The following is a 26,353-nucleotide window of genomic DNA, read 5'->3' on the forward strand; positions in this document are numbered from 1 at the left end:
CTCTCCCCTGGGGCACTGGTGTTGCCTGTCCTGTGCAAACAGGCAGGCCTGGTGTGCTCCATGGCGCTGCCCTGCAATTGTGGGGGGCAGCTGTTGGATGGAATATGGGGGTGGGCAAGGCTGGGGACCAGGACTCCTGGGTTTTCCCCCCAACTTTGGGAGGGGAGGGAGGTTAGTAGGTAGAGTGAAGGAGGAGCAGGGCTGGGATCCAAGGCTCCTGCTTTTTCTGGTTTTCTCCACCTCCTGCAGCTGCCTTGGTCCTTTCAGTGCATTTCCTGTTCCAAATTCATTTGCTGACTTGTGCAACCCATCCCAGAGGTGGCTGCATCTCAGTGTTGGGTGAGGCATCCTTGGCTGCATCACCTCCTAACCGCGTCTCTCTCTCCCTGCAGGTGACCCTACAGCACTCGGCAAACATCCGAAAGATTATGGGGTGCTTTGAGCATTGGGCAGGCAGGGGTCAGGTGCCCAGCCCCCCCTACTTTTTACAGGGATTAAAGAGGGGCAAAGGGGGGCAAATCAGAGGAGTGGGGCCAGGGTCTGAGCAGGGGGTGGAAATTGACTGGTCAAGGGGTCAAGCAGCTGGAGGCACAGTTAGGAGAGGGGCTGAAGGGCAAAGTCAGGGAGCGGGGAAGGAGCCGGAGTTAAGCCCAGGGATGAGGGGCTGCCAGAGGGTTAAACCCCGGCACAGGCAGGGGCAGAGGGGTAACATTACCCCAGGGGGCTGAGACTCCAGTGTTCGCAAACACAGGGTGGGGGAGCAGAGGGGCTTTTCTATTTCCCCTCCCACAGGCAGCACCTCTCAGCATGGGCTTCCCAGGGCTGGGCTCTTAAAGGCACAGGCATCCCACTGCCTAGACACTGCAGCTCCTCTCTGATGTAACCTACTGAGGGGCTGCAGTAGGAGACTCAATTCAGTGAACCTGGGCATTCCCTAAATGCCCCCCAGACAGGGGGCTGTGCGGCCCCTCCCCCGAATTTCCCCAACACCCCCCAGTGGTCAACTAGTTACATGCAGTGTTGCCAATGCTGTCACTGGTTGCAAATCTGAATGGAAATTGAAACATTAATATACACTTTAAAAGGAGATACAACGTATGAAAAATACTTGTACCTGAGGAAGTAGAATAGGTTTGAAAAGTCTGGACAAAGCCGGGTTTCCTCACCCAGCTGTTGTGTTTGCTGACAATGTGGGTGCATTGGCTTCGGCAATGTTGGCCAACCTTAGAATTTCAAATGATGATTTGTAAGCGAGGTGTGAATGAGCTCTCCCCTGCAGGGCCGGCTTTAGCAAGTGCGGAGCCCAATTTGAACAGTTTCGATGGGGCCCCAGCAGGGATGACTAAAAAATAAACAAAAAACACCACTTTTCATTTCTTCCATGTATTATTTACATGTATTGTTTACTTTCCATGACTGTATACATAATAACAAAATTATATATTACATACATTATATCATATTGTATATGGCTCTTTTCTTACTCCCACTTGGGTACTTTCTACCAATATCTCTTGCTCTCTTGCCCATATTGATAGAAGTCACCACATTCTAAAAGAATATTAATTATAGATTTTCACTTTCATATTAGGAAAATAATTTATATTTTGATAGTTGTACAACTATTTTCTTCAATAATGTTTATTTTATGCCCCCTTCTTCCCCCCAGTACCGCCTGCCTCGCAGAAACAAACCCTCCTTCCCCAAGCACCTCCAGACAGCTGCAACCCTTGGAGAGAGGCTGGGAGCCAAACCAAGGAGCTTTGCCCTGGGTTGAGTGGGACGGAGTTTGGGTGCTGGGTGCAGGCTCCGGGCTGGGGCACGGGGTGGGGTGCAGGAAGGGTGGAGCGGTGCAGGCTCTGGGAGGGAGTGTGGAGGGGTGGGTGCAGGCTTTGGGACAGAGTTTGGGGGCTGGAGGGGGGTGCTGGGGGAAGGGACTGCCATGTGGTTTCCTTCCTCCCCTGATGCCCCTCACCATAGCTTCAGTGGGGGATGGAGCTGCCCCTTCCCCAGTGTTTGCAGGAGTGGTGGCTGGGGGGAAACCCAGTCAAACTCTGGTTTTACTCTTTTCGCTGATGGGTCACTTAAACCCCTTACAAACTCCTTCCCGCCTCTCTCACTCCCCTTTTCTACTGGGCTTGTTTGATCTTTTCAGTGGAGCCAGATGAAAACCACAAACTCCAGTGAGAGCAACAGGCTGGAAGACTAGACTGAACCCATCACCCAGCCTAGTCCATCCCAGAGCCCAGGACTGAGGGCAATGTCCCCCCACCCCCAGGCCACCTGCTTCCACTCCTGGCCTCTCCCAGCACTGCTAGTGATTCTGTGTGGCTGCATCGGGTGGGATTTCAAGCAGACTCCCCCAACCTCTGGCTAAATTCACCCCTGTTTTGCGACCACTCTGCACCAAGAGCACCTTCCTTCCCTGCCCTAGAGCTGCTGGATGGCTAGAAAGCTGAGCTGGGCATTTGACTGATCTAGAATATTATCATGCCCCTCCTCAAAAAAAACCTTAATATCCACACAGCTTTGGGGGGAGGCTATTCACTCCCCCCCCCCAGCCGGTATATTTTATTGTTGTAGGGCAAATGAAGGAGCCATAGTTTAATGGAAATATTCAGCCCCTACAGCGGTCTTGCAGCAGGGAAAGCAGAGTTGATGGGAAGGGAACTGGTTTGGATAGGAGCCCCAGTCCCCTTCCTTTGCAAAATAATTTGGAGAGGGAATCAGATCACACCGTGCCTCAGTTTCCCCTTCTGTGGTGGGATGGGGGGGAGATAAAAGTCTCAGCCTGCCGTGCTATGTTGAAGACCTTTCACATTCTCCTCTCTTGCTGTATTTGATTTCCTCCCCCAAACCTCCCTCTCTCCCTCACCTGGAGTTCACAGCACTAAGTACCAGCTCGGGGCTTTTTTCCTGGGTTACATGACATGATCCCGACTTTAGTTTTGAAACAGACACAGGCAGGCACAAACTCACCCTCAAACAGCAACACCCCGAAAACCACAACACCAACCCAATGTTACAAACCTGCGGGGAATGACAGGGTCAGACACTCACCGCTGGGAGCCCCAGCAGCTGCTCAGGTAGGTGAGGTCCACTGCAGAGATTCCTGTCTCCCACCGGACCAGAAGCTCCCTCGGGGTCTCCCCCACGTGAGTGCTGGGGGAGGGGAGGGGAAGGAAGGCTGCAAAACACATGTGCCTTCTCCCCCCTCCCCCTTCCCCCTCCTGACCTGCAACAGCCCCGTCTGCCTCAGCCCTCTGCCAGCCAGTGTCTCTCGTTGCCTAGCAGCAACAGCTGCTGCTTCCAGGAGACGCAGAACTTTGCTTCCAGGAGACAGCGAGCACGGGGCCCCTTCAGGCGCGGGGCCTGATTCAGGGGAATTGGGCAAATTGGCCTAAAGCCGGCCCTGTTCCCCTGACAGCTAGTGATGAGCCAGGGTTGGGGGAGGCTTTGGGACCAGATTGTATTTACATGAACTTACCTGCTCTGCCGAGGTATCCAGCGGACAGAGCTGTGCTGCCTCTGCTCTAGGTGCCCAGAGGAGGAGGGAAGGTGTGTGGGGTCCAGCCTGGGAATCTTCTTCCCTCCTGCCAAGCCCTATTAATCCCGGCCCTGGCACTCCTTTCTTCAAGCGCCATGTGGGCCTAAGGAAAAGTGTGGCAGGAAGCACAAGGGACAAACTTGTGGGCATCAAGTATCCCAACCATCAGGGTAGCAAGTTCTAGAGCCCTAACCCATTGGGGCCATCCCAGCCAAAGACCTAGGAGGGATGAGTCACCTAACAGGAGGGGAAAGACTGGCTCTTGCACAATTGGAGACAGGGCAATGGAGCACTTTGAGCTCCAGGGCTTTACCACAAGGTCCCACTGAGATTTGAACTCAGATTGCAGGATTCAGAGTCCTGAGTGCTGCCCGTTACACCATGGGACCAGCTCATGCTGCTTTCTCTGCACATTGATGACCCTCATGGGGCTGGCTTGTGTAAGGGGGCTCTTAACTCTTTACTAAAACTTAGTGTGTGTGTGTGTGTGGGGGGGGGTTTGGTTGGCTAGTTCCCAGCACCAATAGAGGGGGGAAGGATCAATGGGAAATCAAGACCCTGAGACTGACAGTCCCCTGGGCAATGGGGAGAGGCCAAAGCTCCAAGTTAGCTGGACTGACAGGCCGGGCAGTGTAATGAGGGCGTCACCAGGCCAGGGGGTCCCATCCTCCATGTGAGCAGAGCTGCACAGGTGTAGTGCCAGAAACTGCTCCGTGTAGGATTTTGCAACCTGTAGCAGTTACTGATACCTGAGGTTGTTCTTATTTGCTGACTTGTCCTAATTGGCTAAAACTTGACAGTAGTTTCTCTAGCAAAGGCCAGTCCCTGGCCCCTTGGTCCAGACATCCTCATTCACATCAGGCTAGGGTGACCAGATGTCAAAGACGAAATATGCGGGGGGCAGAGCAAAAAAAATAAAATAAATAAAAGCCTGCAGCTTCCCCCTCCCCCACCAGGTGGCAGTGGCACAGCCCCGTCTCCACCCAACTCTCGGCTCCGACCCCCAATACACCCCAGCTCCCGCATCCCCTCACTCCTGGGCCCAGTCTGGGCTCCGAGCTCTGCAGCTGAGCCGCGCTCCAGGTCCCTCCTGCAGCTCCCTGGCAAGGGGCAAACCAGGCAGCCGGGTTCGGCCCCTCCCACCAGGAGCATGTCTGCCCCACGTCTCCCCCATCCCCCCAACCCAAACCCCTGACCCCTAACCCCTACCCCTAACCCCAGACCCTAAACCCTGACTCTCTCCCTCCCCCTAACCCCAACCTTAACCTCACCCTCACCCCGACCCTAAACTCTAACCCAGGACCCTAACTCTAACCCCTACCCTCACCCTGATCCAACCCTCAACCTGACCTTGACCCGACCCTAAACCCTTACCCCCAACCCCGCAACCCCTCGCCTTCACCCCTAAACTTCTAACCCTCTAACCCTAACCCCTAACCTCTAACCCTAACCCTAAACCCTCACCCTTGATCCTGACCCTAACCCTAACCCTGGACCCTAACCTCAACCGCACCCTCACCTTGACCCTGACCCTTGACCCCGATCCTAAACCCTTACCCCTAACCCCTCGCCCTCAATCCTAACCCCTAAACCTCAACCCTAAACCTAAACCTAAACCCTTCACTCTGACCCTAACCCCGAACCCCTAAACCCCTAACCCTTAAAACCCTTACTCTAACCCTAAACCCTCGCCCTCACCCCTACCCCCTAGCCCTAACCAACCCTAAACCCTCTAACCCTAAACCCCTAACCCTGCCCCTGCCCCCATCCCCAACCCCACCCTAACCCCAAACCCCTACCCACACCCTAACCTTCTAACTGAACCCCTGACCCCAACCCCTGACCCTAACCCTTAAACCGACCCTGACCCCTAACCCTCCCCAACCCAACCCTAACCCCTACCCTCACCCTGACCCTTGACCCTGACCCCAGCCCTAACCCCTCCCCTCCCCGACCCCAATGATCCCTAACCCATGACCCTAAAACACTAACCCTCTAACCCTAACCCCTTGACCCTCACCCAACCCCTAACACTTGGGCCCTAGGCCCTAGCCCTGACCCTTAACCCTAACAACCCCTAACCCTACCCCTACCCCCAAAACTCTAACCCCAACCTTTAACCCTAACCCTTCACCCTCACCCTAAACCCTGACCCTCACCCCTAACCCTCAACCTCTAACCCCCAACTCTTAACCCTAACTCCCTAAACCTCACCCTGACCCCTAACCCCTACCCTACCCCTGAACCTTCACCCCTAACCCTCCCCCTCTAACCGTAACCCTCAGCCCGAACCCTACTCCTACCCCAACCCTACCCCCTAACCCCAACCCCAACTCCACCCCCACCCTAACCCAAACCCTAAACCCTTAACCGTTAACCCTCACCCTCATCCTGACCTTGACCCTAACCCTGACCCTAACCCCTACCCTGACCCTAACCCCCACCCCTAACCCTTAACCCCAACCCCTGACCCTGATCCCCCAAACCCTCCCCCTAACCAACTGACCCATGACCCCAAACCCTCACCCTAACCCCAACCCTGACCCTCTAATCCCAACCCTAACCCTAACCCTCTATTCGACATTGGTGAGGCCTCATCTGGAGTACTGTGTCCAGTTTTGGGCCCCACACTACAAGAAGGATGTGGAAAAATTGGAAAGAGTCCAGCGGAGGGCAACAAAAATGATTAGGGGGCTGGAGTACATGACTCATGAAGAGAGGCTGAGGGCACTGGGATTGTTTAGTCTGCAGAAGAGAAGAATGAGGGAGGATTTGATAGCTGCTTTCAACTACCTGAAAGGGGGTTCCAAAGAGGATGGATCTAGACTGTTCTCAGTGGTACCTGATGACAGAACAAGGAGTAATGGTCTCAAGTTGCAGTGGGGGAGGTTTAGGGTGGATATTAGGAAACACTATTTCACTAGGGGAGTGGTGAAACACTGGAATGGGTTACCTAGGGAGGTAGGTGGAATCTCCTTCCTTAGAGGTTTTTAAGGTCAGGCTTGACAAAGCCCTGGCTGGGATGATTTAGTTGGAGTTGGATCTGCTTTGAGCAGGCAGTTGGACTAGGTGACCTCCTGAGGTCCCTTCCAACCCTCATATTCTATGATTCTATTTCTTTTTTTAATTTCAATTGATATCAATATTTATTTTTAAGCCCTTTTTTCAATGTTTACTATTTCAAGAGCTGTGGTAAGTTGTGGGGGTCGTCAGACAAAAATTATTTAATTACAGTAAATGTTGAGATTCAAAACACCAAATCTTTATAACTGTTTAAACAGAAATTGTCAATGTCACATGCAACATATACAGTGTAAACTTCCAAAATCAAACTCAACCTTTTCCAGAAGCATTTCTGTGTTTTACCTAATTTTTCATGTGTGTGTATGTAAAGTGAAATCAACATTTACTGCAATTTATTAATAAAAATCCAGTCCTTTCAAGAGTACTTTTAAGTAATGAAGTACTTTGATTCTTTCACTTCTTGGACTGTAATACTTACTTTGAGGATAATTACACCCTCCCTGTGATGTATTTTACTCTCAGTACTGTAACCCCATCGTGATGTAGCTCCTGTCTGGGAGCTCTGCTGAGGCCAGTGGCATTATGATCAGAAGGTGACACTGACATATGAGCAGACACACATGGGGGAGGATGAGGTAACATGGAGGCTACCAGGGTTGAACACGGCCCTACAGCAGGGGTCGGCAACCTATGGCAGACATGCCAAACGTGGCATGTGAGCTGATTTTTGATGGCACGTGGGGCGAGCTGAGCTGCTCAGCCCACCGCTGCTCTGGGGTTTCCGCTGCTGGCCCCTTGCCGGCCAGAGTCCCACCACCAGTCCCACTCAGCACCCGCTGCTGGCATGGGGGAAGGAACCTCAGGCTACCAGCAGGCCATGACCCCAGCTGTCAGGAAATGGCAGCCAAAACCCCAGAGCGGCGATGGGCTGACCCGCTCAGCCCGTCACCGCTCTGGGGTTTCCGCTCCTGGCCCCTTGCCAGCTGGGGTCCCGCCGCTGGTCCCACTCAGCACCCGCTGCTGGCCTGGGGGAAGGAACCCCAGGCTGGCAGCGGGCTGAGACCCCAGATGGCAGGAACTGGCAGACAAAACCCCAGAGCGGGGCAGGCTGAGCGCTGCTTTGGTGTTCCAGCTGCTGGCCTCTTTCCAGCCAGGGTCCCACCACTGGTCCCACTCAGCACCTGCTGCTGGCCTGGAAGAAGGGACCCCAAGCTGGCAGCGGGCTGAGACCCCTGCTTGCAAGAGTCAGTGGCCAAAACCCCAGAGCGGCGGCAGGCGGAGACGCTCAGCCCACCACTGAAACCCCCGAGCTGGGCGGGCTGACCTGCTCAGCCCACCGCAGGTCTGGGGTTCTGGCTGCTGGCCCCTTGCCAGCTGGGGTCCCTGCCACAACCCCACTCACCTTGCTTCTGGTTGGCGTTCCAGCACAGGACCCCTGCCAAACAGGGTCCAGGCCTCCGGCCCTGCTCAGCCCTACCAGCCACCAGCTCCACTCACCTCAGCTGCCGATCTGGGGTTTCAGCCAGTTAACAACTGATCACTAAGAAGCCTGTGTGCAGCTTAAAGTATCCAAATATGTGCCACCAGACACTGGAAAACTTAGCAAGGAAAAGCAAAGGCAAGGATCACACTAAACTAATAAGATCTGTATTTTAATTTAATTTTAAATAAAGCTTCTGAAACATTTTGAAAACCTTGTTTACTTTACATATAACAGTAGGTTGGTTATATATTATAGACTTATAGAGAGACCTTCTAAAAATCATTAAAATGTATTACCGGCACACAAAGCCTTAAATGAGAGCGTATATACGAAGACTCGGCACACCACTGCTGAAAGATTTCCAACCCCTTCCCTGCAGAGTGTGGGGAGCAAACTCCCTCTCAGCCTCTCCTCTCTGCCACTGTCAGTAACTCTAATAAATCATTCTCTGAAATCTAAATAGCTCCAGTATGAGACACAGTGATTAATGCAGGTGGCTTAGGGGCTGCAGCGCCAACCCCCTGCCTTGACGAGTGGGATGAAGAAGTGCAATAGAAATGGGTTAGGCTGGGAGAGGGCACAGCTGAGGTGGGACTGGGAGCTGAGTTGACCAAGAGGCCAGAACTCATGTGGGGTTGGGACAAGAAATCAAGAGGACTGGGTAGAGGCACTTCAGAGGATTTTCCCCGTTTACCATCCTGCCACGTATTTAATTTAGAAACTTTTCATTCACATTTAAACACATTGGCGCTAAGCTCTGTTGTAGCATTTCCACTTACAGTAGTACAATCTTAATTAGGTGCTTAATCAGATGCTTATGCAACACAAAGCAATCAATAATTGGTGTGCTTTCATTAATTAACTTGCCTGTGTGCTGTGCATCACTTTTAAAAAAAGATGGTGTGAGCAAGTGTCAAAATTTCAGGCATTAAGAAATGGAAATTAGGTGTCAGTTCATTTCTCATACATTTATCTTGTAATTTTAATTTCAGTTCTGAATCAGTATTAATACCATGTTCTTTTAATAGCATTACGGGCTCTCTGTATAATTGTTTGCAAGATTTCATTGGATATTGTGAACGAGCAGTCTTAACCTTTTATTTTGAGATTCCTAAATACAATCCAGCACATCATTCCTGAAAGACTGCAAGCCCTGGCTGGTGGCACATTCCCTTTGGAGCAAACACATGATAAGCCCTTTCACCCTAAAAATCGCTTTTGGCTCTTTGACATTGCTTTATCCACCCCACGAGAAAATGCTATTCACTAGGTATAGTTCTACCAGCTATGTGCCAAAATTCAAATGGTTCTGTTTGTTTTATCTTTCATTCAGCTTTGCAATTATTAGATTCTGTTTAAAAACTGGAACTGAAATAACCAAAGCAAGTTAAGAAGAGTGTGACATCAGGCACAGGCTGGGGTAAAACAATAAAGGGAAAGAACTGACTGTGCAAAAAGAAACAACCCAAATTATTAGAGCCCCAGCCCCCCATCCAACTGAATTTACTCCAACCAGGCATATCAAGCTGGGCCCCTGAAAAATTGTCTTCTGGCAGGGAATGCTGAGTGTGCCAGACGGAACTATGATGTGTGCATCTGCTCTGCTGACATGCTGCTTTGGTAGGGAAATCAGGGGTGAAATAACTTAAAGGACTTACCGGTACTCCAGAGTCCTGCAGAGGGGGAGGGGCCTCAACTGGAAGAGGCGTGGCCTCTATCGGAAGAAGTGGGGCCTTTAAATCCTGGGGTTTTTAAATCAGGATTTAAACGGCTCAGGAATTCGGCTGAAGCTAGAGCCAGGCCCTTTAAATCATCCCTGGAGGTACCAGCTGCAGAAGCGACTGGGAGCCCTGGAGTTTGGGCAAGGGTGGAAGTAATTTACATTTCTTACCCATATGGTCCAATCGTAAGCAACCCACCTCTCCTACGTACTTCATGGATCCCTCACATTGCATGACATAGATAGAGAAAATAAAGCTACTATTACTACTACCAGTACTGTCTGTAATAAAACTTTACTATTGGAATAAGCCTGAAAAAGTGAAAACTCACTGTCTCATTTTTCTCTGTGTCTTCCCTCCTCCTCCTCCAGCCAGGCTGCCGACACTAGGCTCTGTGCTTTCTCCTTGCCTGGCATTAGCAGCTTCTGCAGAGGCGTCCCTCCAGCTTGCAGCAGAGAGATTGCCTCCTGCATAAGAACAGTTTAAACTCAGTTGTTCCCTGATGGTTCAGCCCCCAGGGTTAAGAGAGGTTTCTGGCATCTTTGTTAATTTCACTAATAGTTGTTGGGGGTCGGGTGTGTTTGACCATGGCAGGGGCAGTTCTTTTCTGATGGGGGGATCTCTCCAGTACTAACGTACACAACAAATACAAGCATTTGGCTGCATAGCTTAAATCCAGGGCTAATAAAAGCAGGTGGAAGGGGAAAACTCACTGTCACTTTGGTTTCTCGTCTCCTCCCTCCTCTTCCAGCAAGGCCGCAGACAAGGCTCTGCATTCCTCCCCATTCAATCTTCTTGTCTTGCTTCACAGATCTAAATCTACTCTGATCCAGATATGTTCTAAATGTATATGTACAGTATGGGTGGATCTCTCAAAAATGATAGCTCTTCAGTGTAGGAGTTGAACCAACAGCCCCCCCCAGGGAAGGATGGACTCCATAAAGCAGCACACATTAAACAGAAATTCCTGAGATGTTATCCCAGAAACACTTGTCTCCACCCCCACCCTTCTTAAAAGGGTGCTAGCACCTTCCCCACAGGACAGTAATACATACAGTATGTATGTGTATGTATGAATGTGTGTGTCACAAATAATGCAGCTGCAACTTGCCGCCAACTGCCCTGACCCCAGCAACCGGCCCCTACTATTGTATTTTAGTAGTATTGGAGATCCCCCTCATCCAGGGGGCAAAAAAGAACTGCCCCTGCCATGGTCACACACACCTTCCCCCCACTCCCAACAACTGGGGGTGAAATTAACAAGGATGTCAGAAACGGTTCCTAACTCTGGGCACTGAACTACATAGGGAAGGGCTGAGTTTAAACTGTTCTTATGCAGGCAGCAGCAGCAGGCATCTCAGCCAGTCTCCCTACTGCAAGCTAGAACCTAGAGGAAAACCCTGCTGGGGGTGGGGGGGAGGAATGCAGAGCCTTGTCTGCAGCCTGGCTGGAGGAGGGGGAGGGAGGAGACGAGAAACCAATGTGACAGTGAGTTTTCCCCTTCCACCTGCTTTTATTAGCTCTGGATTTGAGCTGTGCAGCCAAATGCTTGTATTTGTTGTGTATATTAGTATTGGAGAGATCCCCTCATCCCGTGGGCAGAAAAGGACTGCCCCTGCCATGGTCAAACACACTCTCCCCTCGACCCCCTCCCCCCAGCTACTGTGAGTGAAATTAACAAGGATGCCAGAAACCTAGCTCTGGGGGCTGAACCATTAGGGAACAGCTGAGATTAAACTATTCTTATGCAGGGAGCAGGCTTCTCTCTCCCTCCCTCAGTCAGCCTCTTTTTCTTACCAGTCCTCCGTACCAGCCCGTACCAGCTTACTTTCACCTCTGTACGGAATGCACCACAACCACAGCAAGCAGAGACGTGGACTCCTACAAAACAAAATCCCAGATACACCTCCAACTTTGCATCCCCTCCCCCACCTCCACACTGTCTGCCATCTCCTCCCTCACCTCCACATGGCCATTTTCAGCCTATTGCTAACAGTTCCTTCCAGCCTTCAGCACTCTATAAATCAATAAATCATGGTGTTACAAAGGGTGGATGATGCCAGAAAACATGATCTCCTTGTGTTAGAATGTAACTAATTTTTTGGACAAAAGAAAATGCAGTAGCTCTCATCTATCTGGATGTTAGGAAGACATTTGATACAGTTCCACATGGGAAACTATTCGTTAAACTGCAGAAGATGGGGATTAATATGTGAACTGAAAGGTTGATAAGGAATAAGTACAGGGGATACTACAATAGGTCATAATGAATTATGAGTTGTCAGGCTGAAGGAAGGTTACTAGTGGAGTTCCTCAGAGATCAGACTTGGGACCAAGCTTATTCAACATAGCACAGAAAGTAGGAGTGGGACACAAAGCTGGGAGGTATTGCCAATATGGAGAAGGACAGGAATATTATTCAAGATCATGCAGATTTTCTTGAAAGTTGGAGTAACAGAAAATTAATAGTGCAAAATTATGCACTTATGGGCTAACAAGAAGAATTTGTCAATAAGCTGGGGACTTATCAGTTGGAAGTGACAGAGGAGGAGAAAGACCTGAGTGTATTGGTTGATCACAGGATAACTATGAGCTGCCAATGTGATGCGTCCGTGAAATAGGTTAATGCAGTTCTAGGATGCATCAGGCGAGGTATTTCCAGTAGATACAGGGAAGGTTTAGTACTGTTACACAAAGCACTGATGAGGACTCATCTGAAATGCTGTGGGCCAGCCTGGTCTCCCATGTTTAAGAAGGATTAATTCCAAATGGAACATGTGCAGAGAAGGGCTACTAGAATGATCTGAGGAATGGAAAATCTGCCTAATGAGAGGAGACTCAAAGAGCTTGGCTTGTGTTTAGCCTAATCAAAAGATGGCTGGGGGGAGATATGACTGCTCTCTATAAATACATCAGAAGGATAAATACCAGGGAAGGAGAGGTGTTATTTAGGTTAAGCACCAATCTTGACACTAGAACAAATGGATATTGGTCATCAGTAAGTTTTGGCTTGAAATTAGGCAAAGGTTTCTAACCATCAGAGAGAAGTTTTGGAACAGCCTTCCAAAGGGAGCAGTGAGGCAAAAAACCTAACTGGCTTCAAGACTGAGCTCAATACCTATATGGAGGGATTGGTATGATGGGACTGCCTACAATGGCATGGAGATGATCTGTGACTGCTAGCAGCAAATATCTCCAAAGGCTGGATGGGAAACTAGACGGGGAGGGCACTGAGTTACTACAGAGAATTCTTCCCCAGGTGTCTGGCTGCTGGGTCTTGCCTACATGCTCAGGGACTAATTGACTGCCATATTTACTTATAGACTCATAGACTCATAGGTCAGAAGGGACCAATCTGATCATCTAGTCTGACCTCCTGCACAAGGCAGGCCACAGAACCCCACCCATCCAATTTTATAACAACCCCTATCCCAGGACCGAGTTATTGAAATCCTCAAAAATGGTTTGAAGACCTCAAGCTGCAGAGACACCACCAGCAAGCGACTCGTGCCCCACGCTGCAGGGGAAGGCGAAAAACCTCCAGGGCACCTGCCAATCCGCCCTGGAGGAAAATTCCTTCCCGACCCCAAATATGGCGATCAGCTAAACCCTGAGCATGTGGGCAAGAGTCACCAGCCAGCACCCAAGAAGGAATTCTCCGCAGCAACTCAGTACCCATCGCATGCAACATCTCCCCGCAGACCATTGAGCAGACCTGTCTGGTGGTAATTCAAGATCAATTGCCCAAATTAATGATCCTATCATAACATCCCCTCCATATACTTATCAAGCTTTGTCTTAAAGCCAGGAAAGTCTTTTGCCCCTACTACTTCCCTCGGAAGGCTATTCCAGAACTTCACTCCCTAATGGTCAGAAACCTTCGTCTAATTTCAAGTCTAAACTTCCTAATATCCAGTTTATACCCATTCGTCCTCGTGGCTACATTAGTACTAAACTTAAATAATTCCTCTCCCTCCCTAACGTTAACCCCCTTGATATATTTATATAGGGCGAGCATATCCCCCCTCAGCCTTCTTTTGGCCAGGCTAAACAAGCCAAGCTCTTTGAGTCTCCTTTCATAAGGCAGTTTTTCCATTCCTCGGATCATCCTCGTAGCCCGTCTCTGAACCTGTTCCAGTTTGAATTCATCCTTCTTGAACATGGGACACCAGAACTGCACACAGTATTCCAGATGGGGTCTCACCAACGCCGTATACAACGGTACTAACACATCCTTATCCTTGCAGGAAATACCCCGCCTGATGCATCCCAAAATCGCATTTGCTTTTTTAACAGCCGTATCACATTGGCGACTCATAGTCATCCTGCTATCAACCAGTACCCCAAGGTCCTTCTCTTCCTCCGTCGCTTCCAACTGATGCGCCCCCAACGTATATCCAAAATTCTTATTATTAATTCCTAAATGCATGACCTTGCACTTTTCACTATTGTATTTCATCCTATTTCTATTACTCCAGTTTACAAGGTGGTTCAGATCTTCCTGAATAGTATCCCTGTCCTTCTCCGTGTTAGCAATACCCCCCAGCTTCATGTCATCCGCAAACTTTATTAGCACATTCCCGCTCTTTGTGCCAAGGTCAGTAATAAAAAGGTTAAATAAGATCGGTCCCAAAACCGATCCTTGAGGGACTCCACTGGTGACCTCCTTCCAGTCCGACAGTTCACCTTTCAATACGACCCTCTGGAGTCTCCCCTTTAACCAGTTCCTTATCCACCTTACAACTTTCATATTCACTCCCAGCTTTTCCAATTTAACTAACAGCTCCGTGTGCGGAACCGTGTCGAACTCCTTACTGAAATCTAGGTAAATTATATCTACCGCATTTCCTTTATCTAAGTAATCCGTCACCTTCTCAAAGAAGGAGATCAGATTGGTTTGGCATGATCTACCTTTAGTAAATCCGTGTTGCAATTCGTCACAATTACCATTGACCTCTATGTCCTTAACTACTTTCTCCCTTAAAATTTTTTCCAAGACCTTACATACTACAGACGTCAAGCTAACAGGCCTATAATTACCCGGATCACTCTTATTCCCTTTCTTAAAAATAGGAACTACATTAGCAATCCTCCAGTCATACGGCACAACCCCCGAGTTTATCGATTGCTTAAAAATTCTCGCTAACGGGTTCGCAATTTCACGCGCCAGTTCCTTTAATATCCTCGGGTGGAGATTGTCCGGGCCCTCCGACTTCGTCCCATCGAGCTGTTCAAGTACGGCCTCTACTTCAGTTGCAGTAATATCCACTTCCATATCCACATTCCCGTTTATCATCCCTCCATCATCGCAAGGTTCCTCACTAGTCTTATTAAAAACCAAGGCAAAGTACTTGTTTAGATGTTGGGCCATGCCTAGGTTATCCTTAACCTCCATTCCATCCTCAGTGTATAGCGGCCCCACTTCTTCTTTCTTTGTTTTCTTCTTATTTATGTGGCTGTAGAACCTTTTACTATTGGTTTTGATTCCCTTTGCAAGTTCCAGTTCAATGTGGCTTTTAGCCTTCCTCACTTTATTCCTACATGTTCTGACCTCAGCAAGGTAGCTTTCTTTACTGATCCTGCCTTCCTTCCACTCCCTATAAGCTTTCTGCTTTTGTCTAATCCCCTCTCTGAGTTGCTTGCTCATCCAGTTTGGCCTACAACTCCTGCCCATGGTTCTTTTCCCCTTTCTCGGGATGCAGGCTTCCGACAGTCTCCGCAGCTGTGACTTAAAGTAATTCCAGGCCTCCTCCACATTTAAATCCACTAATTCCTCCGTCCAATCCACTTCTCTAACTAATTTCCTTAACTCTTTAAAATTAGCCCTCGAGAAGTCAAAAACCCTAATCGCAGATATACATTTGTTTATCCTTCCATCTAGTATGAACTGAATCAGCTCATGATCACTCGAACCAAGGTTGTCCCCTACCACCATTTCTTCTACGAGGTCCTCACTGCTCACCAACACCAAGTCTAAAATGGCATCCCCTCTTGTAGGTGCTTCAACTACTTGATGAAGAAATCCATCCGCTATCACATCCAGAAAAATCTGACCCCTATTATTCGTGCAAGTACTCGTCCTCCAGTCTATATCCGGGAAGTTGAAGTCCCCCATAATCACACATTTCCCCTTTGTGTTTACTTCATTAAAGACATTAAAGAGGTCTCTATCCATATCCCAATCCGATCCCGGCGGTCTGTAGCACACCCCAAGCACTATCTCAGGGGAAGCTCTAGTTGCTTTTTTATCCAGCGTGATTTTTGCCCAGACGGACTCTGTCTTATCCATTCCATCGCATCTTATTTCGCTACATTTAATTTCATCATTGATGTACAAGGCTACTCCACCACCTTTGCCTTTCTTCCTGTCTTTTCTGAACAGCACATAGCCTTCAATACCCGTGCCCCAGTCATGAGTACTATTCCACCAGGTTTCGGTAATCCCTATAATATCCGGCTTCACTCCCTGCACGAGTAACTCCAGTTCCTCCATCTTGTTACCTAGGCTCCTCGCATTAGTGTACAAACCTTTTAATTTTTGGCGTTTGGCGTCAGTGACATTCTTTCCCCCGTCGTGCACAAACTTTCTACCACCAGCATCACCCGTTACTCTGGTTTCTACTCCACTATTCCTCCTTGGATCAAATCTTGGGGCCGCAAGGGTATCCCCGCTCACTTTGTTTACTTCCCTCTCCAGGTTATATTCTGGCGTGGAGATCTCCCGAACATTTCCCAACCATCTCCCCCAACTTTCTAGTTTAAAGCCCTCTTGATGAGGTCGGCGAGCCTCCATCCTAGAATTCTATTTCCCTCCTTGCTGAGATGAAGTCCATCCTGAGCAAACAGTCGTCTATCCGTAAATGCTTCCCAGTCACCGTACATCCCAAAGCCCTCCTTATAACACCACTCCCTGAGCCATCTGTTGATCGCCATAATCTTGTCACTCCTTCGTCGCCCCGCTCTAGGAACCGGCAGAATCCCACTGAAGATCACCTGAGCCTCGATGTCTTTAAGCCTCTTCCCCAGTCTGACATAGTCCTCCTTGATACAGTCCAGTGAGTAACTAGCTGTGTCGTTCGTTCCCACATGAAGGATAATCAACGGATTTTTTCCCGCTCCCGCTAAGATCGTATTCAGGCTCAAGTCCACATCCTGTATCTTAGCCCCCGGCAGACAGCACACTCTTCTGTTCTCCCGATCAGGTCTAGTTACAGGCCTGTCTACTCTTCTCAGTAAAGAGTCTCCAATCACGTAGACTTGCCTTTCCTGGTGACAATGCGATTCTCTGGTCTATCCCCCACAGCAGCTGGCTGTGATTCCTCCCGATTTGTATTCGCCCTCACAATCCTCCTAGGGCTCGTACTTGATGTTGCCTTCCACTGACTGCTCCCCTCCATCTGCAGGACTAGCTGCTTGCCTCTTCTTCCTTGCCGTTACTCCTTCAGCAGCCTGCTGTGTTCCATCTTCATTTCCCAACTCAGCAAACCTATTCCTGAGTTCTATTTGTCCATCGCTGGCCCGTCTTATCCTCTGTCTGGTTCTCCTAGTGACATGCTTCCACCGTCCACTTTCCTCACCCAGCAGTCCCTCCTCAGAGTCCTTAGGTCCTGCTTTTGTCCGCTCGCCTGAGCTTGTCCCCTGTGCCTCATCATGTCTGCGTTCCATCATCTGCTCAAATCCCCTTCTAAACTCAGCCAGAGTTTCCACTTGCATCTCCAGTCCCCTTACCTTTTCCTCCAGCAGCTCTATCAGACGGCACTTCACGCAGATGAAACTCCTTTCAGGTGCTCCCTCTAGGACCATGTACATGCCGCAGCTGCCGCACCCAGTCATCCTCAGTGTGTCTGCACCTGCTGCCTCTGCCTCCATCGTAGCGCTGCAACTCTGTGCCTGGCAATCCACAGCTCACACCGCACCGCAAGCCACCGACAAGCACAGGGCTGCCTCTTCCCTGGCCTGCCTTCCCGGTTCCTCTGCCTTGGTCTCCCCTGCAACCTCCCCCTGGAAACTCCCACTGAAACTCCCCTGTTAGCCGCTCTGTTCGCCGCCTCCTGTGCCGCTGCCTGAGTGCCTGGCTCCTTATATAGGACCCCTAATCAGGTAAGCCCCGCCCCCAACTCAGGGCTCAGCCTCGCTCTCAGCACACAGCCCCTAGCAGCCTGCACACACACTCACTCACACACAAAAACCATATTTGGGGATGGGACAGAATTTAGCCCAGACTCAGATTGGCAGAGACCCTGGGGTTTGGTTTTTTTGTTTGCCTTCCTCTGCAGCATGGGGCATGGCATGGCATGAGTCATTTGCAGGTTTAAACTAGTGTAAATGGTGGATTTTTTGTCACTTTAAGTCTTTAAATAATGATTTGAGGACTTCATTAACTCAGCCAAAAGTTAGGGGTCTATTACAGGAGTGGGTGAGTGAGGTTCAGTGGCCTGCGATGTGCAGGAGGTCAGACTAGATTAAAATCTGAGAGCCTATAAACTGTGCTTTGCATTGCACAGGCACTGATGGAGATCAGACTCCACTGTGCTGTGCATGGCAGAGAACCTGACTGAGATCAGCACCCCCATTTTGCTGGACACTGCACAGACAGAGAGGGACACAAAGAGATCACAATCCAAGTAGACAATAGGTAGGAGGAAAACAGACAGGGTCTTTGACTTCCTCAAGGTCACCAAGCAGGTCAGTGACAGAGCCAGGAACAGATCCTGGTAACTTCAGAGTCCCGTCACCCACAGCTTGGAAAGGTCAACATATCCCATTGCATTAGGCTGCAGGAAGTGGTGGTTTGTCCATGGATGCACAAAGTGCCTTGGCAGAGCAGTCCAGCTGCAGTCCCTACACATAGCTAGGGGTGTGTGTCATGAATCAGGAGAAGTCAGTATCCAGTTCTGTGGGGCTGTGCTCCTGGCTCATAGCTCCAGCACTCACTGCTGCCCCTCCATTACCAGCTTCACTGTTCAGCCAGCCTCACGCCTCAGTGAGGCCACTGTCATGCCCACACCCAACCCCCGCAAGCCTTCAAACAGGGACATGGTGCACCAGTGCCAATCACAGTGCACTAGTGTAAATTCTCTCTATACTAAGGGTTTTCACCAGTGCCTAAAACATCAGTGTGGCAGAGACCTTCAGTACCCAAAACAGCAATATGGTGAGACTAGAACTGGGATCTATTTCTAGCTCTGTCACAGACAGTCAGATGACCTTGAACGCATTAATGTTTTTCCTCCCAACTTTAGTCTATTTACCCAACTGTCCACTTACGGCGGTCTCATCTCTTTCCAGAGCTGCTCACCACTAAAATCTGCATGGGTGTCACCAGAGCTAAGGTTGTTAAGCTTTGAAACAGGCTCACAAGGGTGGCTGTGGAGTCTCTGTCCTTGGAGGCTGTTAAGAACAGGTAGGACAAACCTGTGTCAAGGATGATCGACATATACTTGGTCATGCCTCAGCGGAGAGAGCTGGATTTGATGACATCTTGGGGTCTTGTCCAGCCCTGCATTTCTATGATGCTATGCAACAGATACAGTAACGCCCCACTTAACGTCCTCTCACTTAACGTTGTTTCAATCTTACGTCCCTGCTCCATTACAGAACATGCTCATTTAAAGTTGTGCAATGCTTCGCTATAACATCGTTTGGTTGCCTGCTTTGCCCACAGCTGGCAGCCCCTCTATCAGCTCCCCTATGCTCCCCCAGTGCCTCCCGCCCGCTGGCGGACCCCACAGATCAGCACCTTCCCCCTGTTCCCCCTGCCCACGGCAATCAGCTGATTGCTGCCAGCAGGAGGCAGGGGAGGGAGGGGGGAGGAGTGAGGCTGCGGCGTGTGAGTAAAGAGGAGGAAGTGGGGGGAGAGAAGAGGTGGGCTAAGGGTGGGGGTTTGGGGGAAGGGGTGAAGGGGGTAGGCTGAGGGTTGAATCTCTTGCTCTTGGTGCTTGCACAGCAGCGGAAGCTGCAGCTGCTGCTGCACAAAGTGCTTCTCCTAGCCTACGGCACCTTCAGACTCCTTGTCTTCAGCGCCAGTGGGCTGTGCCTGTGTGGGTGAGGCGGGGGCACCTCCCATTGCTTCATACTCAGCAACGATGATTGTAGTATTAAATTGCTTGTTTAAAATTGTTTTAAATGTATATAATGCCTTTTGTCTGGCAAAAAAAAAATAAATCCCTGGAACCTACCCCACCTATTTACATTTAATTCTTATGGGGAAATTAGATTCGCTTAACATTGTTTCGCTTAAAGTTGCATTTTTCAGGAACATAACTACAACATTAAGTGAAGAGTTACTGTACGTATAACTTGCATCTGAAGAAGTGAGGTTTTTTACCCACAAAAGCTTATGCCCAAGTTAATCTGCTAGTCTTTAAGGTGCCACCAGACTCCTTGTTGTTTTTGTGGATACAGACTAACATGGCTACCCCCTGATACTTGTATGTATAAAAACACACACACAGAAAAATCCCCACCACAACTTAATGTGAGACAATTCAGCCCCTCACTCCAAACCCTCCAAAACCTACACTCCACAACATTAAATGACAGAATGCAAAGGAGAGCAAAGCAATGCAATACAATGCAAACTAATACAACCTAGGACAAAAGTACACCATGCAAAAGAGCTCAGCTCAAGCTAACACAACACAGGCACAAACCAACCTGAGGCAAAACAATGTTCCATAAAACTGTGCAACACAACATGGTGCGATCACAGTTCCAAATGGCACCATGTGAGACAGCTGAGCGTAGAACATGACGCAGCACAAAAGAGCATTATTTCAAATGTAGGCCTGGAAGGGATCTTGAGAAGTTGCCTACTCAAGCCTCCTGTGAAGAGGCAGGACCAAGTATTCCTAGACACTCCCAAACTAGTGTATTTCTAACCTGGTCTTAAAAACCTCCCGTGACAAAAATTCAACAACCTCCCTTGGAAGCCAGTGCAATGCAAATAATCACATCAACACAATGCTGTACATGCACAAGTTGGACTTGCAGTTAAGGAGAGAGGCAAGAATTCAAACAATCTGGCTTCAGTTTTCAGTTTTCCCCCAAATTCTCAATGCAAACTTAAGCAAATTACTTCCCTTCTCTGAGCTTCAGTTTCCCGATCTGTAAAAATGAGTGTAGTACGGAGGGCTCACCAGGCATCTGAGAAGGTGCCACAACAAGACCACCGCCTTCAGCTGTGCCCTCTGCAGCCTCCCCTTCGAGTCCCAGAAGAGATGCAAGGCGCACCAGACCAGCTGCAAGAAAGTCCACACAACAGCAGCCCTCGGCTCCTGACCCCCCGCCATCCCGTGCCCCGGCCCGCTGCTCCTATGCCACGAGGGAACAGTACAACCCCACCAGCTGCTGTCCAGAAACCTACCCCAGCCCCTGAGCTAGTGGACCAGGGCCCCATCATCAGAACGACACCTGTTACAGAAGGGGACGTCAGCCAAGCCCCTGCCAGCAAGGGTCCTGTCACATCCTCGCAGGTCACTCGGAAGCTTTCCGAACTGAGGTGTCTCAGTACTTCCTCGAGGCCCAACCAGCGTGACCCCACCTCAAGTAAGGGGGAGTGCTCCACACTCGTGGCAGCCCGAAAATCTGCCCCTGGAGACACCACCGCTGGCCCTCGGACCACCCCACGAACACCAGCCACAAGGGGAGCCGACACAACTCCCCCACCCGCACTACAAGCCACGCCCACTAGGGGAACGGGAACCACCCCCCAGACTGCTCTGCACACTGTTACTGTCGCAGGACCCACCACCACAACCAGACTGCACCACCAGTCCCCCATCATCGGACAGGACCAACACAGCCCCAAAAGACGCCAAGCCGATCCCTGCCACCAGAAGGTCACATGCTCCCACAGATACCCACCAGATGACAACCGCGCACGAAAGACCAGGCGCCACCTCCACACCCACCAACCCGAACCAAGTCCCACCAGCAACCAACAACGGTGCTAACCCACCGGTGACTCTGCCTCAGGAACCAACCGAAAGGCCCCCTGAGCCGCAAGTGAGGCAACCCGTCGATCATGCAGCAAACCCACTGCCCACACCGGTTCAAAGAACTCGAGCAACAGCGACCGAAAGATAGGCCAGCCACACCTTGGCAGGCCGCCTGGATCGAGGAGATCCAAGCGGCAGCTTCTTTCGAGGACTTTGACTCGCTCCTTGACAGGCTCACCCGCGAGCTATCTGCAGAGGCTGCTTCAAAGAGGGCAGCAAACCAAATGACCACCCGGCCTGCCTTCAGATGGCCCGTCCCGAACCAGGCCACCACCTCCAGAGGAGCTAGAAGAAGGAACACCAACCGTCGTTACGACCCGGCAGCAGCCTCCAAGATCCAGAAGCTATACAGAACGAAACCGCCTCAAGGCTGTAAGAGAGGTCCACAATCGCCCTCCGTCCTACTGCACGATCCCGCCCAGAGTGCCTCTACAGCTACTTCCTTGGAGTGTTTGGTGGCAAACCCAGAAACGACGCGCAGCACCCGGAGTGCCTCCTGCCCCCTGCCCCACATCACCAATACAGGCGACCTAGAGGCCGACTTCACACCCAAAGAGGTGACAGCCAGGCTTCCAGAACAAAGAACACCATGCCCGGAAAGGACAGGCATCCCCTACAGCCTGCTCAGGAAGCGAGACCCTGGCTGCTTCGTGCTCTCTGGCATCTTTAACCTGTGCCGGCGCTTTGGCAGGTCTCCCACCTCCTGGGAAGAAGGCCATGACTGTCCTGATTCACAAAAAGGGCGAACGAGACGACCCCAGCAACTGGAGACCCATCTCCCTCTGTTCCACGAATGTACAAACTGTACAGCCAGCTGCCTGGCAGCCAGGATCACGGAGTGGGCAACATGGCCGGGGGAGCCATCAGCCCAGCCCAGAAGGGCTTCATGCCGTCGGAGGGGTGCTACAAACACAACTTCCCTGCTCCAGACCGTTCTCCAGATGACCAAGAGGGCACAGGAAGCAGTGCGCGATAGCGTGGCTCGACCTATCCAACGCCTTTGGGTCCATCCCCCCCCCATCACATCTTCAGCACGCTACGGGAGTTCGAGGATGCCGGAGACCTTTCTGCGCCTGATCCGGGAACTCTGTACAAGGACTGCAGCACCACCATCCGTTCGGTAGAAGGAGAAACCGCCGAGATCCCGATCCACAGCGGCGTGAAGCAGGGCTGCCCCCTCAGCCCGATCGTCTTCAACCTGGCCATGGAGCCGCTCCTGCGGGCGATCTCAGACTGCGCTGATGGCTTTGACCTGCACGGCGAGAGGGTGAGCGTACTTGGCCTATGCGGATGACCTGGTCCTGATCGCGGACGACCCCGAGAGGCTCCAGAACATACTCAATACCATTGGGAGAGCCGCTCACTGGACGGGTCTCCGCTTTAAAGCCAAGAAGTGCGCATCCCTCCACTGTCGACGGGAGCAAGAGAGACTCGGTGCAGACGACGGAGTTCCAGATCCAGGGCGAGTCCGTCATTCCTCTGGCAGAAGGGCAGGCGTACCAACACCTCGGCATGCTGACGGGCGTCCGCGTCCGGCAGACCCCTGAGGACACCAGTCCGGGAGATCCTACAGGATGCTGCCAAGATCGACGCATCCCTGCTGGCGCCGTGGCAGAAGATCAACGCCCTCAACACTTTCCTGATCCCCCGCATCGCCTTCGTCTTGAGAGGTTCCACCATGGCAAAGGTGCCCCTCAACAAGGCGGACAACACCATTCGGCAGCTGGTTAAGCAGTGGCTGTCCCTGCCCCAGAGAGCCAGCAACGAGCTCATATACATTGCCCACAGGCACGGTGGTGCCAACGTCCCCCGCATGGGTGACCTCTGCGACATCACAGTTGTCACCGCACACGCCTTCCGCCTCCTGACGTGCCCAGGACGCCACGGTAAAGAACGTCGCAGTGGCCGCCCTACGCACCGTCATCGAGAAGCGAATTGGCAGGCCTCCGTCCAGCCCGGATGTAGCCACTTTCCTGAGTGGCTCCCTAGACTGGCGAATTCGCCCAGGACGGGGGCGACATCGCCTCGCTGTGGTCCCGCACCCAGCAACGCCACGCGCCGGCTGGGAAAATGACTGGGCTGCCGCTGGGTATGGAGCGAGGAACGGTAGGAGCTGGGAGTCCTGGTGCCGCGGATTGAGACGGAGGGCAACACCATCATCAGCCCCGGAGTCCAGAGGCGTGCTGGAGAAGTCACTGAAGGCCACTGTCCACTGCGCTCTACATGGACACCCTGAGGAAAAAACCCGACCAGGGCAAGGCCTTTGAGGTGACCAGCAAGTGGGACTCCAGCAACCACTTTCTCCCTGCAGGCAGCTTCACCTGTTTCGCCTGACTGGCGGTTCATACACCGCGCCCGCCTGAACTGAGTCCCGCTCAACGGAGCCGTCCACCACGGGAACCGAGACAAGCGCTGCAGGAAGTGCGGATACGCCCTGGAGACCTTGCCCCTATGTCCTGTGCAGCTGCAAACCCCACGCCAGAGCCTGGCAGCTGCGCCACAACGCCAGTCCAGGACCGGCTGGTGAAGGCCATTGCCCCACACCTGGGTGAGATCGCAGTCAACCGCACCATCCCCGACACCGACAGCCTGCTGCACCCGGACATCGTCGTCACGGACTGAGGAATGGAAAAAGATCATCCTCGTCAACGTGACGATCCCGTTTGAGAACAGGCCCCCGGCCCTCCGCGAAGCCCGAGCCTGCAAACTTGAAAAATATGCCCCCTTGGCTGACACCCTGTGGGCAAAGGGCTATGAGGTTTACACCGACGCCTCTGATCGTTCGGGCCGCTGGGTGCCTGGGACCCCTGTAATGAATGAGTACTTAGGGCCTGTGGGGTGGGCCGTCGCTATGCACGGCTCATGAGAATGTTTGATGGTCTCGGACACTATCCGGTGGTCTAGGGACATTTACACAGAGCACATCACCGGCCAGCGCCAATACCAGGAGTGAGCCGGCATGGTTTCGTGCACTCACGGGGGGGGGGGGAGGAGGCCTATAACCCCCCCCCTACTGAACCATATCCCCTGAGCCCTAAACCCACTGAACTGGATTCCACCATGGGAGGGTCATCCTGTCCCCATTACCCAGCCCTGCTTACTTATACCCATGACTGCGTATAACCCACTGTATGAGCGATGTACCCTTACTGCTTCCTGATCCCACCCACCGTACACCCCGACATTGGGGACCTTACAGTCTGTATATGTTATGTGCTAATCAATTTCCAAATACCAGCGTCCCCCTATACTCTGTATGTTGCTCCCCAATGACCAATGCTGGCACTTCAAACTCTTTGTATCATCTTTATTTAAATATTCTCTAATAAACTTTTAAATCTGAAAAACTATCTGTCTTAATTTGCTACCAGTAAGAAGTTTTTTCAATACCTTATGTATCAGTATCTGACCTAATCTGCTACTGGAACAGGGGTAGCCAATTGTAACCAGGAGCAGTTACTAACACATAAGGTTGTTCTTATTTGCTTACTTGTCATAATTTGCTAAAATTTGACACTGGTGTGGGATGGAAGCACAGTCTTCAGCTTCCAAACAACCCAGTCTGCTGTACATATGTATCAATTACCTCTTAATAGAGTGAGACTATTTAAACATCATTCATTTTGTAGCTTCATTTACGTGCTAACAGTCCACATTGTGCTAGCAATGTAGCACCCTGACACTGATACTTCTGCCCAAGTGACTTGTGGTTTGAATTCATTTTAGTGGGATGCAGGACATGTGGCTGATAATTTAAACTCTTAATTTCCTTAGGGTTTGCTTAGGGTATACTTCTATGCTGGTGCGATCTCTGACCATTACAGTTCATCAACTCAGCAAGCAGGCACAGGCAGCAATTCACTTGTCCTGTTGCCCTGACTGAGAAAGGTTTTTGATCAACGGAGCACAGATTCCAGCTCATGGGGTAATATCTCACTTGAGATGAAAGGGCCTGTTCAGAAAGAGATGTTTAAGTCTGCAGGGTAAAGTTGAGCCAGAGGGATTGTCTCCATGCAGGTATATTTTAGTCTCTGTGGGATAGGTAGAAAGGAGAGAGAAGTACTTGGGATTTCCTATTTACCTTCCTCAGGACCATCTATGCTCACTTGAATTTTTTTTTTTTTATGGCAGAAGCAGTTCCTATCAAAGGTAAATGATGAAGTGCTAAGAGTAATTCAGGGAATCCCAGCAGCAGATAAGACAAATTTGTGAACTGCTACAAGACTTTATGCAGTCAGATACACTGATAAGGGATTCTTTGTTTAAAAAACAAACAAAAACAAAAAAAACCTCTCTTCCCCCCCCTTCCCCATTTTTGCAAACACTGGTGTCTCAGTCCACCGGAGGTAACTTTACCCCCTCTGCCCCTGCTGTGTTGGGGTTTTGCCCTCTATCACTGTCTGGCAGCTCCTTTCCCCTCCATCCCTGATTTTGCCCCTCAGCCTAACCTGACTCCAGCTGCTTGACCCTCCCCATCCCAGTCAATTTCCACCCCTGCTCATACTCTGGCCAACCCTCTTTGCCCCTTTTTAAAGCCTGTAAAAAGCAGTCTGCACAGTATGATGCCAAGTAAGGGCAG

At 50.8% G+C, this 26,353-nt stretch overlaps 1 protein-coding gene and 1 non-coding gene across 3 annotated transcripts in view; one reads left to right on the forward strand and one right to left on the reverse strand.

Moving 5' to 3' along the window:
* Window positions 1-26,353, forward strand: part of LOC127040644 (zinc finger protein OZF-like) — a 130,541-nt gene that overhangs the window by 57,802 nt on the left and 46,386 nt on the right. The gene's annotated exons all lie outside the window — the stretch shown is intronic.
* TRNAQ-CUG (transfer RNA glutamine (anticodon CUG)) lies at window positions 3,865-3,936 on the reverse strand. Its single transcript has one exon. It is a non-coding gene; the product is annotated as a tRNA-Gln (tRNA).

Source organism: Gopherus flavomarginatus, chromosome 25 (assembly GCF_025201925.1).
Source record: "Gopherus flavomarginatus isolate rGopFla2 chromosome 25, rGopFla2.mat.asm, whole genome shotgun sequence".
Classification (NCBI taxonomy): domain Eukaryota; kingdom Metazoa; phylum Chordata; order Testudines; family Testudinidae; genus Gopherus; species Gopherus flavomarginatus.